Source organism: Heterodontus francisci, unplaced genomic scaffold, assembly GCF_036365525.1.
Source record: "Heterodontus francisci isolate sHetFra1 unplaced genomic scaffold, sHetFra1.hap1 HAP1_SCAFFOLD_769, whole genome shotgun sequence".
NCBI lineage: Eukaryota > Metazoa > Chordata > Chondrichthyes > Heterodontiformes > Heterodontidae > Heterodontus > Heterodontus francisci.
The window spans coordinates 82,176-103,506 of record NW_027142097.1 but is presented as its reverse complement, the minus strand read 5'-3'; the positions used below and the strand labels follow the sequence as shown (position 1 = coordinate 103,506).

The 21,331-nt window shown below is 49.2% G+C and overlaps 1 protein-coding gene across 1 annotated transcript in view; it reads right to left on the bottom strand.

The window, feature by feature from the left end:
• LOC137366520 (exonuclease mut-7 homolog) overlaps positions 1-21,331 on the bottom strand; it is a 282,638-nt gene that overhangs the window by 210,528 nt on the left and 50,779 nt on the right. The window lies entirely within an intron of this gene.

Sequence of the window (21,331 nt, the reverse complement as noted above, 5' to 3'; positions counted from 1 at the left end):
GGGGCAATTTATAATGGCCAATTTACCTATCAACCTGCAAGTCTTTGGCATGTGGGAGGAAACCGGAGCACCCGGAGGAAACCCACGCAGACACAGGGAGAACTTGCAAACTCCACACAGGCAGTACCCAGAATTGAACCCGGGTCGCTGGAGCTGTGAGGCTGCGGTGCTAACCACTGCGCCACTGTGCCGCAATGTCCCGCCATAGGAATTTCATGGGCTATCCTTAATATTTCCCAGTGTAACGTGGGTGGTACCACAACCTGGTGATCTACCGTCCAATCTTCGTCTGCAGGTCTGTGAGGAGATCTGCACCACCTCATCAGAATCCCATTTTTAACATAATAGCCTTCCGGAACTTCCTTTGCTTCAGCTTCAGTTAGAGCTGACTGTGCCACTTTACTTAACTCTGGATCGGCTTGCTGCGTCTTGATCAGAGAAGACTTACTGAAAATTTCCTTTGGATTATCCAAATCCCCAAAGAAAGTTTTAAATATTCAGCTATCTGTCTGTGGTCCCAATTTGGCCTCTGACAATGGAACTTGTTTAGCAATTGCTCGGGTCACTACACATGACGAAAAAAATCCTGGAACCTTTCCTGCAACTGCTCTATCTCTTTGACTTCACTTGGTCTTTCCGTGACTACTGGAGAAGCTACTACCTTCGCTCCAGCCAAACCAGGAGTAGGTCAATTCCGTCCACAGACAAACTACGGACAACTTCTACGGTTACTTTTCCAGATATTAGGTCACACTCTCGGTGCACCCGATACAAAGGTACAGGTATATACTCCCCGCCAATACCACTTACCTTGGCATTCAATGCGCTCTCTAGTGGAAAAGTTACACCTTTCCCCAGCAAAAGAGTTTGGGTGGCTTCTGTATCCCTAAATATAACTATAGGTTTACCTGCCCAAATTAAGGGACAAGGGGTTAAGGAGTTACTTTTCTTTTTTACAAGAATTCCCTATAACTCTCAGGTATCTTGTTCACATCTCCCGCACTCATAGCAGTTTTTGTACTTGGCCTTACAGCTGCAGTCAGAGCTACAGCCTGATCTGTCATACTCTCAGTCAGGGCCCCTTTCTCTGCACTGGCCTTGTGTACCCCATCAAGTCCCAGGGGTTTATCCTGCAACTTCCAGCATTCTGCACGAAGGTGTCCCACCTTGTTGCAATGAAAACACTTATGCTTTTGGACCTCACTTCCACCCTCAGCACCTTCCTTTCTGGTCTGAGGAGGAGATCCCGGGACGTTCCCAGCTATCCCTTCTTGTCCCCAGCTACTTACCTTCCTTTCACACTCCCACCTTCTATCCTTCTCGGGTTTGCGTGGGTGATGGAAAAAGGGTTTGGGCTTATAAACGAGCTTGTAATAATCAGCGAGCTCAGCTGCCTGTCTGGCTGTTGAAACCTTCTGGTTCTCTACGTGGGTTCTTACTAACAGAGGGAGTGAATTTTTAAATTCTTCCAGGAGAACTATTTCCCTAAGGGTCTCATACGTGGTCTTTAGTGCCCCCATCCAATGATCAAAGTTAATTTGCTTTACCCGCTCATATTCTATACATGTCTGCCCAGGCTGTTTCCCGAGGTTCTGAAATTTCTGCCTGTAAGCTTCAGGGACTAAGTCATAAGCAGCAAGAATTGCCTTTTTGCCATCTCATAATCTGCAGATGCCTCCTCAGAAAGCATAGCATAAACTTCATGAGCTTTGCCAATCAACCTGCTTTGCATGAGCAGTCTCCAGTTTTCTTTCCGCCTCCTCATCTGTTTAGGCAACTTTTCAAAAGAATTGAAAGATGCCCCTACGTCCCTTTCCTCAAACTTCAGGAGGGCTTACACGAATTTAAATAGCCCTCCACTGGGTCCTGGGTTGGAGTCAGGTCTTTCCTCAACCGAATTTTCATTGAGCTCAAGGGCATCCTTTTTTTCTGGTTCCAGCCTTCTAATCTGGTATTCCCGTTCTCTCCCCTTTTCCTCTCTTTATCTTGTCTTTTCTCTCTCCTGCCGCTCTGTTTGTTCCCTTCAAACTATCCTTTTGTTCTGCTTTTCCCTCGTCTAAAACTCTAGCTGTAACGTCATCCTGTCCAACTGAATCTGTGCCAGTGTTAGCTTGTCTTCGTTCAATTCTACTCATCCCTCTGGCTCTTTCACTTCAATCCCCAGCTGCCTGGCGTCCCACCTAGCTTTTGGTCTAATGTCTAACTTCAAATATTCTACCACACTTGACAGCTCCTCAGTGGATAATGCCTTTAAAGACTCATAACTTATTCCAGACTGTTGCACAAACATACTTGCATCAGAAGTAGCCATTCCGATAGCGTATACTCTAATAAAGAAGAAAGCTGGCGTTTTTCTTTTCCCCTTTTCAATTATTACTACCCCGCTTACAATTGCACTCTGTCAGCTTTGGGTTATCCCGCACTGAGCCCCCAATTATATGTTACAACCGAGGCTGAAGCAGTGCACTGTGTTTCTCTAGTTCCATTTCTTCATGGGTCACAACATATACTTAAATGTTTTACCCAGTTACCGATATGGCCAACTATATACTCTATTTTTATTTCAGAATAAAATCCACCAACCAGGTTTCTTTAATAATCAAAATTATTTATCAAACAACACTTATCCAATAAAGATGCAAAACATTAACACGCATGTTGAAATATTGAAGTTCCCTTCTAAATAAGCCCAACACACACGTACACACACACACCAATTAAAAAAAAAGTTTTCTCTGCAGAGATCTCGTGACAAAATGACAAAAAATAGTTTAGCCAAATACTGATTTAGCCAAGTAGAATGCACAGCCTGTGGCACGTGGAAAGTCATGCATGCACCATGTGTTCACGACGAACACATCTGCAGGAAGTGTCACCGGCAGCAGAAGCTTGAGCTCTTGCTTTCAGAACTTGAGCAGTGGCTGGAGTCACTGTGGCGCATCCGAGAGGCAGAGAACTACATGGATAGCACGTTTAGGGAGGTGGTCACAGCACAGGGTAGGAGCATGCAGGCAGATAGGGAATGGGTGACTGCCAGGCAGTGTAAGAGAACTAGGCAGATAGTGCAGGAGTCCCATGAGATGATCTCACTCGCTAATTGGTTTTCCATTTTGGATACTGGTGAGGGGGACGGTTCCTCAGAGGAGTGCAGTCAGAGCCAAGTTTGTGTCACCACAGGTGGCTCAGCTACACAGAAGGGGGGGGGGGGAAGAGGAGTGTAAGAGCATTAATGATGGGGGATTCATTAGTTAGGGGAACAGACAGGCATTTCTGCAGCCGTAGACATGATTCCAGGATGGTATGTTGCCTCCCAGGTGCCAGAGACAAGGATGTCACGGAGGGGCGACAAGACATTTTTCTGGGGGAAGGTGAACAGCCAGAAGTTGTGGTCCACATTGCCACCAATGACATGGGTAGGAAGGCGGATGAGGTCCTGAAAGCAGATTTTATGCAGCTAGGAAGGAGATTACTCCTCAAGAGCAGTAATCTCAGGATTACTCCCAGTCCCAAGTGCAAGTAAGCTAAGGAATAGGAGAACTGAGCAATTGAACACATGACTGGAGAACTGGTGTAGGAGGGAGGGCATCAGATTTCTGAGGCATTGGGACCAGTTCTGGGTAGAAGATGGATGGGTTGCATCTTAGCAGGACTGGGACTAATATCCTCACAGGGATTTACTAGTGCTGTTGGGGAGGGTTTAAACTAGATTGGCAAGGGGATGGGAACCTGAGAGGGAGCTCAGATTGGTGGGAAGCAAAACTGGTAACTTGTTAGGGGTGTGGGAATCAGGAGGAAATATCACAGAGGAATGCCAAGGTGCACAGAATACTGAGAGAGATAGATAGCACTAGAGGAGGGAATAGTAAGTGACAGCGGAGCGGAGCATAAAGAGACCAGGAGAAAGAGACAGAGACAGCGAGAGTTCACTCAGAGAGCAGGAAACAGCGAGAGCGGAGCATAAAGAGCCCAGGAGAGAGAGCGCGAGAGTTCACTCGGAGAGCGGGAAACAGCGAGAGCGGAGCGTAAAGAGACCGGGAGAGAGAAAGCGAGAGTTCACTCAGAGAGCGGAAAACAGCGAGAGCAGAGCAGAGAGAGAGTGAGAATTCACTCAAACAGCGGGAAACAGCGAGAGCGGAGCAAAGCATAAAGAGACTGGGAGAGAGAGCGCTAGATTTCACTCAGAGAGCGGGAAACAGCGAGAGCGGAGCGGAGAATAAAGAGACGGGAATAGAGAGAGAGAGAGAGAGAGAGAGAGAGAGAGAGAGAGAGAGAGAGAGAGAGAGACAGAGTTCACTCAGAGACTGGATAACAGTGAGAGTTTGTTAAGGTTTTTTTTAGCAGTAGTAAAGGGTCAACTAATAAATAAAGGAATGGCAGGTGTGCTTCAACTTCGAGAGTGCACCTCCTGTGCTATGTGGGAACTCCAGGATGCTTCCTGTATCCTGAAGAACCATTGTGCAGGGAGTGTTGTCCATTGCAGCAGCTTGAAATCCGGGTTTTGGAACTTGAGCGGCAGCCAGCGACACTGAGGATGCATTCGTGAGGCTGAGAGCTACGTGGAGAGCACATTTATAGATGTGGTCACCCAAGGGTTAAGAGTATGCAGGGAGAGAGGGAATGGGTGACCACCAGGCAGTCAAAAAGAATCAGGCAGGAGACCCCTGAGTGCATCTCACTCTCCAACAGGTTTTCAGTTCTGAATACTGAGGACAGTGATGCTTCACCTGGGGAGTGCAGCCAGAGCCAAATCTATGGCACCATGGGTGGCTCAGCTGCACAGCAGGATACAGAGATGGCTGGAAAAGCCATAGTGATAGGTGATTCAATAGTCAGGGGAACAGACAGGCAGTTCTGTGGCTGCAGAAGTGAATCCAGGATGGTGTGTTGCCTCCCTGGTGCTAGGGTCAAGGATGTCACTGAGCAGCTGCTCCTAAAGGGGGAGGGTGAATAGCCAGCGGTCGTGGTCCACATCAGAACCAACAACATAGGTAGAAAGAGGGATGTGGTCCTGGAGTCAGAATTTAGGCAGCCAGGTAAGAAATTAGCAAGAATGACCTCAAAAGTAGTAATCTCTGGATTACTCCCAGTGCCATGCACAAATGAGTATAGAAATAGAAGGATAAGACAGATGAATGCGTGGCTGGAAAGATGGTGCAGGAGGAAGGGCTTTAGATTCCTGGGACATTGGGACCAGTTCTGGGGAAGATGGGACCTGGACAGGCCGGACGGGTTGCACCTGAACAGAGCCGGGACTGAGTTCCTTGCAGGACGTTTTGCTTGTGCTGTTGGTTTAAACTAGTTTGGCACAAATCAGAAATGAAAATGGAAGGCAGAAAATTAATGGATGAGTCTGGAAGACAGAGGAAACAAAGGCTAGAAAATAAAAAAAGAGTTTGGCAGTGCTCAAGAATATCTATTTCAATGCAAGGAGGATAGCAAATAAAGCAGATGAGCTGAGGGCACAGATAGACACGAGGCAGTATGATTTCATAGCTATTACAGAAACATGGCATTTTGGTGGTAGTGATCATAATTCAGTTAGTTTTAACACAATTATGGAAAAGGACCGAGATAGAACAGGAGTTAGAGTTCTCAATTGGGGCAAGGCCAATTTTACTAAACTGAGGAGTGATTTAGCGAAAGTGGACTGGAAACAGCTACTTGAAGGTAAATCAGTGTCAGAGCAGTGGGAGGCATTCAAAGGGGAAATTCAAGGGGTTCAAAGTAAGCATGTTCCCACAAAGAAAAAGCGTGAGACGGCCAAATCTAGAGCCCCATGGATGTCAAGGAGCCTACAGGGTAAGATAAGGCAGAAAAGGAAAGCTTATGTCTGACACCAAGAACTCAATACTACAGAAAGCCAAGAGGAGTATAGAAAGTGGAGGGGTGAAATCAAAAAGGAAATTAGGAAACCAAAGAGAGGGCATGAAAGAATATTGGCAAACAAAATCGAGGTGAATCCAAAAATGTTTTATCAATACATTAAGAGTAAGAGGATAATAAGGAGAGAGTAGGGCCCATAAAAGACCAAAAAGGTAACTTCTCTGAAGGGGCAGAAGATGTTGTTATGGTTCTTAATGACTACTTTGTGTCTGTCTTAACAAAAGAGGGAGACAACGCAGATATTGCAGTTGAGGAGGAGTGTGAAGTACTGGATGTGAGAGGAAGTATTCATGGGATTAGCATCATTGAAAGTTGATAAATCACCAAAGCCAGATGAAATGTATCCTGGACTGTTAAAAGAAGCGAGAGAGGGAATCGCAGAATGTCTGACCATCATTTTCCAGTCCTCACTGGATACAGGTGTAGCGCCGGAGAATTGGAGAACTGCTAATGTGCAAAAAGGGAGCGAGGGATAGACCGAAGAATTACAGGCCAATCAGTCTAACCTCAGTCATGGGCAAATTATTGGAATCTATTCTGAGAGACAGGATAAACTGTCACTTAGAAAGGCACAGGTTAATCAAGGACAGCCAGCAAGGATTTGTTAAGGGAAGATCTTGTTTGACCAACTTGATTGAATTTTTTGAACTGGGAACAAGGAAGACAGATTAGGGCAGTGCAGTTGATGTGGTTTACATGGATATTAGCAAGGCTTTTGACATGGCAGACTGTTTAAAAAAATAAAAGTCCATGGGATCCAGGGAAATGCAGCAAGGTGGATACAAAATTAGCTCAGTGGCAGGAAACAAAGGGCAATTGTTGACGGTTGTTTTTGCAACTGGAGGGCTGTTTCCAGTGGCGTTCCACTGTGCTCAGTACTGGGTCACCTGCTTTTTGTGTATATATTAACAATTTGGACGTAAATGTAGGGGGCAGGATCAAGAAGTTTGCAGACAACACAAAGACTGACCGTGTGGTAGATAGCAAGGAGGATAGCTGTAGGCTGCAGGAAGATATTGATGGTCTGGTCAGATGGGCAGAAAAGTGGCAAATGGAATTTAACCAGGAGAAGTGTGAGGTGATGCATTTGGGGAGGTCAAACAAGGCAAAGGAATACATGATTAATGGGAATATACTGAGAAGTGTAGAGGAAGTGAGGGACCTTGGAGTGAATGTCCACAGATCCCTGAAGGTAGCAGGATAGGTCGATAAGGTGCTTAAGAAGGCTAATGGAATCATTTCCTTTATTAGCCCAGGTATAGAATATCAGAGCTGGGAGGTTATGCTGGAACTGTATAACTCATTGGTTAGGCCACAACTTGAGTACTGTGTGCAGTTCTGGTCACCTCATTACAGAAAGGATGTAATTGCATTAGAGAGGGTACAGAGGAGATTTACAAGGATGTTGCCAGGACTGGAAAAATGCAGCTATGAGGAAAGATTGGATAGGCTGGGGTTGTTCTTCTTGGAACAGAGAAGGCTGAAGGGAGATCTGATTGAAATGTACAAAATTTTGAGGGGCCTGGATAGAGTGGAGGTGAAGTGTCTATTCACCTTAGCAGCAAGGTCAGTGATGAGGGGGCTTAGATTTAAAGTGATTGGTAGAAAAATTAGAGAGGAGGTGAGGAAAAACTTTTTCACCCAGAGGGTGGTGACGGCCTGAAAGGGTAGTTGAGGCAGAAACCCTCAACTCATTCAAAAGGGGTCTGGATATGCACCTCAAGTGCCATAATCTGCTGGGTTGCGGATCAAATGCTGCAAGATGGGATAAGAGTCCATTATCAAAGACTAGAGTCCATTATCAAAGATTTTATAGCAGAGCACTTAGAGAACAGTGGTAGAATCGGGCAGAGTCAGCATGGATTTATGAAAGGGAAATCATGCTTGACAAATCTACTAGAATTCTTCGAAGATGTAACTAGTAGAGTTGATAAGGGGGAGCCAGTGGATGTGGTGTATTTGGACTTTCAGAAGGCTTTCGACCAAGTCCCACATAAGAGATTAGCATGTAAAATTAAAGCTCATAGGATTGGGGGTAGTGTATTGCGGTGGATAGAAAATTGGTTGGTGGACAGGAAACAAAAAATAGGGATAAACGGGTCTTTTTCCGAATGGCAGGCAGTGACTAGTGGGGTACCGCAGGGATCGGTGCTAGGACCCCAGCTATTCACAATATATATTAATGATTTAGATGAGGGAACTAAATGTAATATCTCCAAATTTGCAGATGACACAAAACTGGGTGGGAGGGTGAGTTGTGAGGAGGATGCAGAGAGGCTTCAGGGTGATTTGGACAAGTTGAGTGAGTGGGCTAATGCATGCAGATGCAGTATAGTGTGGATAAATGTGAGGTTATCCACTTTGGTAGCAAAAATAGGAAGGCAAATTATCTGAACGGCTATAAACTGAGAGAGGGGAATATATAGCGAGACCTGGGTGTTCTTGTACACCAGTCGCTGAAGGTAAGCATGCAGGTGCAAAAGTCGGTAAAAAAAGCAAATGGTATGTTGGCCTTCATAGCGAGAAGATTTGAGTACAGGAGCAGGGATGTCTTGTTACAATTATACAGGGCCATGGCGAGGCCACACCTGGAATATTGTGTGCAGTTTTGGTCTCCTTATCTGAGGAAGGATGTTATTGCTATAGAGGAAGTGCAGTGAAGGTTTACCAGACTGATTCCTGGGGTGGTGGGACTGACGTATGAGGAGAGATTGAGTCGGTTAGGATTATATTCGCTGGAGTTCAGAAGAGTGAGGGGGGATCTCATAGAAACCTATAAAATTCTAACAGGACTTGACAGGGTAGATGCAGGAAGGATGTTCCCGGTGGTGGAGGAGTCCAGAACCAGGGGCCATAGTCTAAGGATACAGGGTAAACCTTTCAGGACTGAGATGAGGAGAAATTTCTTCACCCAGAGAGTGGTGAGCCTGTGGAATTCGCTACTACAGAAAGCAGTTGAGGCCAAAACATTGTATGTTTTCAAGAAGGAGTTAGATATAGTTCTTGGTCTAAAGGGATCAAAGGGTATGGGGTGAAAGCGGGAACAGGTTACTGAGTTGGATGATCAGCCATGATCATAATGAATGGCGAAGCAGGCTCGAAGGGCCGAATGGCCTACTCCTGCTCCTATTTTCTATGTTTCTAAGAATAGGTGGATCGTTTTTCGACCGGCACAGACACAATGGGCCAAGTAGCCTCTTTCTGTGCCTTAAACTTTCTATGATTCTATGATTTTAAAGGGAATCCCAAAGTTTTCTATCGACGTATAAATAGTAAAAGGGTGATAAAAGAAGTGGAGCCTATCGGGGACCGCAAAGGAGATTTACACATGGAGGCAGAGGGCATAGCTGAGGTATTAAATGAATACTTTGCATCTGTCTTTGCCTGGGTTGCATTTTCTTCCTTGATAATGGTGAAAGAGGAAGTAATTCAGACACTAGAAGGGTTTAAAATTTGATAAAGACATACTAAATATTCTGCTTGTACTTAAAGTGGATAAAGCACCAGGACCGTATGAGATGCATCCAAGGATACTGAGGGAAGTGAGGGTGGAAATCGCAGAGTCACTGGCCATAATTTTTCAGTCTTCCTTAGGTTCAGGAGTGGTGCCAGAGAACTGGAGAATTGCAAACGTTACACCCTTGTTCAAAACTGGGTGAAATGATAAGCCCAGCAACTACAGGCCAGTCAGTTTAACTTCGGTAGTGGGGAAACTTCTAGAAAAAATAATTAGGGACAAAATTAATAGTCACATGGGCAAATGTGAGTTAATTAAAGAAAGCCAGCATGGATTTCTTAAGGGAAAATCATGTTTAACTAACTTACTGGAGGTTATTTGAGGAGGTAACAGAGAGGATTGATGAGGACAATGCTGTTGATGTGGCGTATATGGACTTTCAAAAGGCGTTTGATGCAGTGCCACACAACAGAATTGTGAGCAAAGTTATAGCTCATGGAATAAATGGGATGGTAGCAACATGAATATGGAATTGGCTGAGTGACAGGAAACAAAGAGTCGTGGTTAATGGATGTTTTTCGGGCTGGAGGAAGGTTTGTAGTGGAGTTCCCCAAGGATCAGTGTTGGGACCCTTGTTTTTCACGATATATATTAATGACCTAGACTTTAGTGAGTAAGGCACAATTTCAAAGTTTGCAGATGATACGAAACTTGGAAACATTGTGAACTGTGAGGAGGATAGTGTAGAACTTCAAAAGGACGTAGACAGGTTGGTGGAATGGGGGGACAAGTGGCAGATAAAATTTAATGCAGAAGACCGTGAAGTGGTTCATTTTGGTAAGAAGAACAATATAAAATAAAGAGTGAAATTCTAAATGGTGTGCAGGAGCAGAGGGACCTGGGCATATATGTGCATAAGTCGTTGAAGGTGGCAGGACAGGTTGAGAGCGCAGTTAATGAAGCATACAGTATCCTGGGCTTTATTAATAGGGGCAGAGAGTACAAGAGCAAGGAGGTTATGTTGAACTTGTATAAGGCACTAGTTCAGCCTCAGCTGGAGTATTGCGTCCAATTCTGGGTACTGCACTTGAGGAAAGACATAAGGGCATTGGAGAGAGTACAGAAAAGATTCACGAGAATGGTTCCAGGGATGAGGAACTTCAGTTATGAAGATAGTTTGGAGAAGTTAGGACTTTTTTTTTTAAGAGAAGAGAAGGCTGAGAGGTGATTTGATAGAGCAATTCAAAATCATGAGATGTCTGGACAGAGTAGATAGAGAAAAACTGTTCCCACTCGTGAAAGGATCGAGAATGAGAGGGAATAGATTTAAAGTATTTGCTAAGAGAAGCAAAAGTGAAAGGAGGAAAAACTTTTTCACGCAGAGAGAGTGGTTAAGGTCTGGAATGCACTGTCTGAGTATGTGGTAGAGGTAGGTTCAATTGAAGCATTCAAAAGGGAATTCGACTGTTATATGAGAATGAAGAATGTGCAGGGTTACAGGGAGAAGGCAGGGGAATGAAACTGAGTGAATTGCTCTTCCGGAGAGCTGGTGCAGACATGATGGGCTAATGGCCTCCTTCTGCACTGTAACAATTCTGTGATTCTGAGCTCCTCCTCTTTAATCTCTATTTGCTGGAACTCTCTTTGCAGGACTCCAGTTCTATAACTACTTCAACTTCTACCTGCTCCCCTTCCTTTTCCAAAATCTTTTGCAACAGCTCCATGATATCCCTTACCCTGGCACCAGGGAGGCAACATTTCATTCAGGACTCTCAGACACAGCCCTCCTACCAGGGACCACTCTCCCATTGACATTCTTCTGGACCCAGTACAGTTCCATGGCACTTGTTAATGAATGACATGTAGCCCCGAGATCCTCATGTGTCACTGGGTCACTTGCAATCTTGTCTTAGAAGGTACAATGTCACCTCTATAATGACAGCTTGGGAAAGACCAGTTCATTCACAACCCCAAGTGGTGACAGTGATCGACAGACTTGGACCAGCATCAGACACAGGGCACAAGCAAAGCACATACATGCCAAGGACATTCAGCCTCGACTGAAGGCGCTATAGAAATGCAAGTCTCTCATTTGTCTTTTCCTCCAAAACAATCAATTCCCTAAACACTAACCTCCAGCAAAATCAATCCCAGGCACACTAAATTCCAACAAACGTAGTCTTGTAGACAGTAACATCCAACAAACTCAATACCAGAGACTGTAAGCTTCACCAAACTCAATGCCACAGACACCAAACTCCAACTTGCAGACACTAAACTCCAAAAAATGCAATTCTGTAGGTACTAAACCCCAACAAACTCAAATCCATAGACATTAACCTCCCAAAAGGCTCAATCCCATATACACTAACCTCCACCTCATAGAAACCGAAGTCCAACAAACACAATGCCGCAGACACAAAACTCTAACAGAATCTCACAGACACGAAGCTCCAACCAGCTCAATCCCGTAGGCACTAAACTCCAACCAACTCAACCCCGTAGGCACTAATCTCCAACAAAAACCAACAATCTTAACCTCATGGACACTAAACTCCAACCAACTCAATCCCGTAGGCACTAATCTCCAACAAACACCAACAATCTCAACCTCATAGACACTAATCTCCAACAAACACCAACAATCTCAACCTCACAGACACTAAACTCCAACCAACTCAATCCCGTAGGCACTAATCTCCAACAAACACCAACAATCTCAACCTCATAGACACTAAACGCCAACCAACTCAACCCCAAAGGCATGAAACTCCAACAAACTCAATCCTGTAGGCACTAAACTCCAACCAACTCAACCCGGTAGGCACTAAACCCCAACCAACTCAACCCCGCAGGCACTAAACTCCAACCAACTCAACCCCGTAGGCATGAAACACCAACAATCTCAACCCCGTAGGCACTAATCTCCAACAAACACCAACAATCTCAACCTCATAGACACTAAACTCCAACAAACACCAACAATCTCAACCTCATAGACACTAATCTCCAACAAACACCAACAATCTCAACCTCATAGACACTAAACTCCAACAAACACCAACAATCACAACCTCATAGACACTAAACTCCAACAAACACCAACAATCTCAACCTCATTGACACTAAACTCCAACCAACTCAACCTCGTAGGCACTAATCTCCAACAAACACCAACAATCTCAACCTCATAGACACTAAACGCCAACCAACTCAACCATGTAGACACTAAACTCCAACCAACTCAACCCCATAGGCATGAAACTCCAACAAACTCAATCCTGTAGGCACTAAACTCCAACCAACTCAACCCCATAGGCACTAAACCCCAACCAACTCAATCCCGCAGGCACTAAACTCCAACCAACTCAATTTTGTAGGCACTAAACTACAACAAACACAACTCCATAGGCACTAAACTCCAACCAACTCAACCTCGTAGGCGCTAAACTCCAACAAACACAACTCCATAGGCACTAAACTTCAACCAACTCAACCCCGTAGGCACTAAACTCCAACCAACTCAACCCTGTAGACACTAAACTTCAACCAACTCAATCCCGTAGACACTAAAGTCCAACAACCTGAGTCCCAAAAACACCAAAGTCCAACAACTTCAATCCCATAGACACTAAACTCCAACACAGTCAATCTGGTTAAAACCAAAGCCCAACAATCTCAATCCCAGAGACACTAAACTCTAATAACCTCAATCCCAGAGACACTTAATTTCAAGAAACTCAAAACTGTGGACACTAAACCCCAACAGAATCAATTTGGTTAAAACTAAAGCCGAACAAACTCAATTCCATAAATACAAAACTCCACCAAACTCAATGCCATAGATGCTAAATTCCTACTACTAAGTCCCATGAACTCTAAACCCCAACAAACTCAACCCATTGACATCGAACTCCAATAAACTCAATTCTATGGACACTAAATTGCAACAAACATAATCTCATAGACACTAAACTCCAGCAATCTAATCACATGGTCTCCAAATCCCAACAAACACAGTCACCATGCATACGTGCCAAGAACTGCATGTAAATTTAAAAGGTTTTCTGGACTCACTTGCATTGCTCTGATATTTTCCTTCCATTACTGTCAGGGCTCCACCAGAACCTGCATGGATATGCCTTCCCAACAGAGATTAATGATCGACCTGAACTTTTCAATTGCCATTTTCAGGATTGAAAGGAAACATCTCTTCTTTTTCTCTCTTTGAATCATGATGCACCGATCAATGCTGCCTCGTCACACTTGAGGTATTTTTATTGCATCTTTAGTAGGATGTTTCTCAGTTACCATAACAAAAGCATTCCTAAGGTCTAGAGCATTCACAACTTCAAATGTTACGCAATGACAGCAATGAATTCTTATCTGCTTTACAGATTATGCCAGTAGCTGCCAATGCTGTTTCTCTTTAAGCCTTTTAAAGCTATAAGGACAGAAAATTAACTACATTAGGTACTGTGCTGGATATCTGCCCTACACTCTGTAGCATGAGGCACAAATAGACCCTCTAGCTCAACCCTCGACTCTGCTGTATTCACTGAACTGGTCACTTTGGGCACTACTACCCATTCCCTTTATGCCCCCTCAACTTCCCAGTGTCATTAGTTGGTAGTAGGGTGAATGGGGGGGGTGGGGGGGTTTGTCGGGGTAAATGTAATGGATAACTGTTTTATAATCCAATGCACTGGTAAAGTCCTGAGAGGCAGTCCTCAGCTGAACCAGGTAGTCATAAATGACACAGATAACACACAGGAAATGAAAATGGAAATGCGATGGGAGAAAAGCATAGCACAATGAAGTGTGATGCAATCTGGGAGTCAGAAACACCAAAGAGCAGGAGTAAGTATATACTACAAAAGGGTTAAGTTCAACTTCAATATCAGAGCAACCGAAGCAAACTGATTTGGGGTGGGGCAGTGCGTTGTCCAACAACACTTCAGTGGAAGACAAGTAGAACATTACAAGATGCACTGCACCAACTTATGAAGTTTACTGTAACGGCAGCTCCCTCCCATGAACCTCCACCACTTAGAAGGATAAGTGCAACAGGAATATGGGAAAACTACCACCTCTAATGTACCTACTATCCTGGCTTGGAAACATATTTCCGCTCCTTCAGTGTCACTGGATCGAAATCCTAGACTCCCTACCCAACAGGGCCATGGAATATCTACGCCATACGGACTGCTGCAGTTCAAGGCAACAGCTCACCAGCATCTTCTTAAGAACAATTAAGGATTGGCAATAAGTAGTCACCTCGTCAGCAACACACATATCCCGAAAACCTGAATTAAAAGAATTCAGCAACTGAGGGAGCAGAAGTACAATTCCCTTAAGGGGCATCTGTTACATGCACCATTTTCACAGACATCCCTGCAAGTGTCCTACACTGCCATTTAGTTCACTATATGGTTAAGAGAAAGCTCAGAGGGAAGCCTGAGTATGTGCATTGAACATATCATCACAGCACAAACTTATTCTCTACCATTTTAAGGCCTGACGCACAAGGGTAACCCACCCAACTGCCTGTCAAACAGCTCAGTGCTTAAGGAATGCGAACAGAAAGTGCTGGAAATACTCAGCAGATCTGGCAGCATCTGTGTCGAGAAAAACAGAGTTAACGTTTCAGGTCTGTGACCCTTCATCAGAACTGGAAAAAGTTAGAAATGAAACAATCTTATCAAGTGAAAGGGGAGAGGTGGGAAGAAAAACAAGAAGGAAGGTCTGTAATAGGACAGGGGTGGGGGGGGGGGGGTGGGGGGGGGGAGGGGGGGGGAAGTGGAGAAAGAGATTAAATGACAGAAATGTCATGGAACTGAATGCAAATGGAGTGCTAAATAGTTGTAGCGAAAGACAAAGCACGAGTCCCGAGAGTGTGCGAATGGCTGTTTCTCTCTACACAGATGCTGCCAGACCTGCTGAGTATTTCCGGCACTTTCAGTTCTCAGACTTCCGGCATCCGCAGTATTTTGTTCTCATCTTAGCTCAGTGCTAAGCTCCAGCAACCCCTCATGCCAAGGGATGGTCCCCCTGCTACCTGATCACAGCAGATATCACTGACCTGAGGGCAGCTCCGATTTATCATGGTGCAAACAGAACGAGTGTCTCATTCTTGGCCAGGATCAACATGGTCACAGGGATGGGCTGCCTTACCTCATGTATACCCTGATTTCACCAGAGGTCGCTTGACAGGGGCAGGGAAAAGATATTCATTCCTCTGAATGACACACTAGGAAAATACTGATTAGGAAATATGATAAGATATAAAGGGCTTTCTCTTTCAATACAACTGGCAACATCAAAGAATGCAAAGAAGAACAGCAAACTAACAAACCAAAGTTGTCTCTGATCAAAGGCTCACTTGAAGTTGAGATCAGTCAACACTTCACCAAAGGCCAGCAGATCTTGATTGAACACTTCCCTTCAAGTATTGGTTTTGTAACAGACTTTGTACAGCTCTGTTTGGATTGAAAGCCACATTAAGTACTGTACCTGTGCACTTGCTCACTGTCCAAATGCAGGCTGCCCTGCACATAAAATTCAACAGTCTTCAACCAAATGTGATGAAACACACTGGGGTACAACGTGCGAGGTGGCTCCATGAGACATGCCTTGCCGGGATCTCATTGTTTTCTCTTGAGTTCCTCCCTTGAGTTTTGTCTCCTGGAGGCAGTGGCTCTCGCTGGGAGAGACACAGCTCCGCCTCCAGTACTTTACAAAATGGCCAGTAACCCTGAATGATTATCAGTCAGTAACCTGTTCTACCAATGGGGACATCACACCATCATACTGTCATTGGGCAGGTGAGTGGAACAGGGGGCTGAGTGGGAGGCGATCAGTGCCTGGGACCCAGGCTGTGCTGAGTGAACTGAGAAAATCAGCCAGGAAGTGTGGGGGCAGGGGGAGGCAATCAGAGAGAGGGAGGTGGAAATAAGAGACACATGAAAAAAAAAGCAGAGATGGGGGAAATGAGCGCAAGGAGGGGCAATAAGCGCAGGTAAATCAGAGCGGAAGAGGGGAAAACAGAGCGGAAGAGGGGAAAACAGAGCGGAAGAGGGGAAAACAGAGCGGAAGAGGGGAAAACAGAGCGGAAGAGGGGAAAACAGAGCGGAAGAGGGGAAAACAGAGCGGAAGAGGGGAAAACAGAGCGGAAGAGGGGAAAACAGAGCGGAAGAGGGGAAAACAGAGCGGAAGAGGGGAAAACAGAGCGGAAGAGGGGAAAACAGAGCGGAAGAGGGGAAAACAGAGCGGAAGAGGGGAAAACAGAGCGGAAGAGGGGAAAACAGAGCGGAAGAGGGGAAAACAGAGCGGAAGAGGGGAAAACAGAGCGGAAGAGGGGAAAACAGAGCGGAAGAGGGGAAAACAGAGCGGAAGAGGGGAAAACAGAGCGGAAGAGGGGAAAACAGAGCGGAAGAGGGGAAAACAGAGCGGAAGAGGGGAAAACAGAGCGGAAGAGGGGAAAACAGAGCGGAAGAGGGGAAAACAGAGCGGAAGAGGGGAAAACAGAGCGGAAGAGGGGAAAACAGAGCGGAAGAGGGGAAAACAATGATGGAAAAATCAGAGTGGGGAAATCAGAGGGGGGGGGGAGAAAACGAGAGAGAGGAAATCAGAGGGAGCGGTGAGAAATCACAAAGCGAGAGGTGGAAATCTGAGAGGGCGAAATGGAGAAATGCGAGAGGGCGAGAGAAATGAGAGCGTGAGGCAAAAAGAGAGGGAGAGGGAAATCAAAAAGAGAGGGGGAGAATATTGAGAGAGAGTTGGAAATATGAGACGGGAAAATGAGAGAGAGGAAAAAAGGGAGGGGGGAAATGGGGGGAGAGAGGGGGAAATGGGGGGAGAGAGGGGGAAATGGGGGGAGAGAGGGGGAAATGGGGGGAGAGAGGGGGAAATGGGGGGAGAGAGGGGGAAATGGGGGGAGAGAGGGGGAAATGGGGGGAGAGAGGGGGAAATGGGGGGAGAGAGGGGGAAATGGGGGGAGAGAGGGGGAAATGGGGGGAGAGAGGGGGAAATGGGGGGAGAGAGGGGGAAATGGGGGGAGAGAGGGGGAAATGGGGGGAGAGAGGGGGAAATGGGGGGAGAGAGGGGGAAATGGGGGGAGAGAGAGGGAAATGGGGGGAGAGAGAGGGAAATGGGGGGAGAGAGAGGGAAATGGGGGGGAGAGGGAGGGAAATGGGGGGAGAGGGAGGGAAATGGGGGGAGAGGGAGGGAAATGGGGGAGAGGGAGGGAAATGGGGAGAGAGGGAGGGAAATGGGGGGAGAGGGAGGGAAATGGGGGGAGAGGGAGGGAAATGGGGGGAGAGGGAGGGAAATGGGGAGAGAGGGAGGGAAATGGGGAGAGAGGGAGGGAAATGGGGAGAGAGGGAGGGAAATGGGGAGAGAGGGAGGGAAATGGGGAGAGAGGGAGGGAAATGGGGAGAGAGGGAGGGAAATGGGGAGAGAGAGAGGGAAATGGGGAGAGAGGGAGGGAAATGGGGAGAGAGGGAGGGAAATGGGGAGAGAGGGAGGGAAATGGGGAGAGAGGGAGGGAAATGGGGAGAGAGGGAGGGAAATGGGGAGAGAGGGAGGGAAATGGGGAGAGAGGGAGGGAAATGGGGAGAGAGGGAGGGAAATGGGGAGAGAGGGAGGGAAATGGGGAGAGAGGGAGGGAAATGGGGAGAGAGGGAGGGAAATGGGGAGAGAGGGAGGGAAATGGGGAGAGAGAGAGAGGGGGAAATGGGGAGAGAGAGAGAGAGAGGGGGAAATGGGGAGAGAGAGAGAGAGAGGGGAAATGGGGAAGAGAGGGGGAAATGGGGAGAGAGAGGGGGAAATGGGGAGAGAGAGGGGAAATGGGGAGAGAGAAGGGGAAATGGGGAGAGAGAAGGGGAAATGGGGAGAGAGAAGGGGAAATGGGAGAGAGAGGGGGAAATGGGGAGAGAGAGGGGGAAATGGGGAGAGAGAGGGGGAAATGGGGAGAGAGAGGGGGAAATGGGGAGAGAGAGGGGGAAATGGGGAGAGAGAGGGGGAAATGGGAGAGAGAGAGAGAGGGGGAAATGGGGAGAGAGAGAGAGAGGGAAATGGGGAGAGAGAGAGAGAGGGAAATGGGGAGAGAGAGAGAGAGGGAAATGGGGAGAGAGAGAGAGAGGGAAATGGGGAGAGAGAGAGAGAGAGGGAAATGGGGAGAGAGAGAGAGAGGGAAATGGGGAGAGAGAGAGAGAGGGAAATGGGGAGAGAGAGAGAGAGAGAAATGGGGAGAGAGAGAGAGGGAAATGGGGAGAGAGAGAGAGAGGGAAATGGGGAGAGAGAGAGAAATGGGGAGAGAGAGAGAGAGAGAGGGAAATGGGGAGAGAGAGAGAGGGGGAAATGGGGAGAGAGAGAGAGAGGGAAATGGGGAGAGAGAGAGAGAGAGAGAGAGAGAGGGGGAAATGGGAGAGAGAGAGAGGGGGAAATGGGGAGAGAGAGAGAGGGGGAAATGGGGAGAGAGAGAGAGAGAGAGAGAGGGGGGGGAAATGGGGAGAGAGAGAGAGGGAAATGGGGAGAGAGAGAGAGAGAGAGGGATATGGGGAGAGAGAGAGAGGGATATGGGGAGAGAGAGAGAGAGAGAGGGAAATGGGGAGAGAGAGAGAGAGGGAAATGTGAGAGGGGGGAAATGGGAGGGGGGGGAGAAATTGGAGGGGGGAAATACAAGAGGGGAAAATTGCACAGAGGTGGAAATGGGGGAGACAGTGAAATGGTAGAGAGAGGGAGGGAGACAGAGAGAAAGGGAAATGAGAGAAAGAGGGATGGGAAGTGGGAGAGGGGGATGGGAAGTGGGAGAGGGGGAAACGGGAGAGGGAGGGGGGAAACGGGAGAGGGAGGGGGGAAACGGGAGAGGGAGGGGGGAAACGGGAGAGGGAGGGGGGAAACGGGAGAGGGAGGGGGGAAACGGGAGAGGGAGGGGGGAAACGGGAGAGGGAGGGGGGAAACGGGAGAGGGAGGGGGGAAACGGGAGAGGGAGGGGGGAAACGGGAGAGGGAGGGGGGAAACGGGAGAGGGAGGGGGGAAACGGGAGAGGGAGGGGGGAAACGGGAGAGGGAGGGGGGAAACGGGAGAGGGAGGGGGGAAACGGGAGAGGGAGGGGGGAAACGGGAGAGGGAGGGGGGAAACGGGAGAGGGAGGGGGGAAACGGGAGAGGGAGGGGGGAAACGGGAGAGGGAGGGGGGAAACGGGAGAGGGAGGGGGGAAACGGGAGAGGGAGGGGGGAAACGGGAGAGGGAGGGGGGAAACGGGAGAGGGAGGGGGGAAACGGGAGAGGGAGGGGGGAAACGGGAGAGGGAGGGGGGAAACGGGAGAGGGAGGGGGGGAAACGGGAGAGGGAGGGGGGAAACGGGAGAGGGAGGGGGAAACGGGAGAGGGAGGGGGGAAACGGGAGAGGGAGGGGGGAAACGGGAGAGGGAGGGGGGAAACGGGAGAGGGAGGGGGGAAACGGGAGAGGGAGGGGGGAAACGGGAGAGGGAGGGGGGAAACGGGAGAGGGAGGGGGGAAACGGGAGAGGGAGGGGGGAAACGGGAGAGGGAGGGGGGAAACGGGAGAGGGAGGGGGGAAACGGGAGAGGGAGGGGGGAAACGGGAGAGGGAGGGGGGAAACGGGAGAGGGAGGGGGGAAACGGGAGAGGGAGGGGGGAAACGGGAGAGGGAGGGGGGAAACGGGAGAGGGTGGGGGGAAACGGGAGAGGGTGGGGGGAAACGGGAGAGGGTGGGGGGAAACTGGAGAGGGTGGGGGGAAACTGGAGAGCGAGGGGGGAAACTGGAGAGCGAGGGGGGAAACTGGAGAGCGAGGGGGAAACTGGAGAGCGAGGGGGGAAACTGGAGAGCGAGGGGGGAAACTGGAGAGCGAGGGGGGAAACTGGAGAGCGAGGGGGGAAACTGGAGAGCGAGGGGGGAAACTGGAGAGCGAGGGGGGAAACTGGAGAGCGAGGGGGGAAACTGGAGAGCGAGGGGGGAAACTGTGAGCGAGGGGGGAAACTGTGAGCGAGGGGGGAAACTGTGAGCGAGGGGGGAAACTGAGAGAGAATGGGGAGGAAGTGAGAGAGAATGGGGAGGAAGTGAGAGAGAATGGGGAGGAAGTGAGAGAGAATGGGGAGGAAGTGAGAGAGAATGGGGAGGAAGTGAGAGAGAATGGGGAGGAAGTGAGAGAGAATGGGGAGGAAGTGAGAGAGAATGGGGAGGAAGTGAGAGTGAATGTGGGGGAAGTCAGAGGGAGGGCGGGGGGAAGTCAGAGGGAGGGCGGGGGGAAGTCAGAGGGAGGGCGGGGGGAAGTCAGAGGGAGGGCGGGGGGAAGTCAGAGGGAGGGCGGGGGGAAGTCAGAGGGAGGGTGGGCGGCACGGCGAGGGAGGGCGGGCGGCACGGCGAGGGAGGGCGGGCGGCACGGCGAGGGAGGGCGGGCGGCACGGCGAGGGAGGGCGGGCGGCACGGCGAGGGAGGGCGGGCGGCACGGCGAGGGAGGGCGGGCGGCACGGCGAGGGTGGGCGGGCGGCACGGCGAGGGAGGGCGGGCGGCACGGCGAGGGAGGGCGGGCGGCACGGCGAGGGAGGGCGGGCGGCACGGCGAGGGAGGGCGGGCGGCACGGCGAGGGAGGGCGGGCGGCACGGCGAGGGAGGGCGGGCGGCACGGCGAGGGAGGGCGGGCGGCACGGCGAGGGAGGGCGGGCGGCACGGCGAGGGAGGGCGGGCGGCACGGCGAGGGAGGGCGGGCGGCACGGCGAGGGAGGGCGGGCGGCACGGCGAGGGAGGGCGGGCGGCACGGCGAGGGAGGGCGGGCGGCACGGCGAGGGAGGGCGGGCGGCACGGCGAGGGAGGGCGGGCGGCACGGCGAGGGAGGGCGGGCGGCACGGCGAGGGAGGGCGGGCGGCACGGCGAGGGAGGGCGGGCGGCACGGCGAGGGAGGGCGGGCGGCACGGCGAGGGAGGGCGGGCGGCACGGCGAGGGAGGGCGGGCGGCACGGCGAGGGAGGGCGG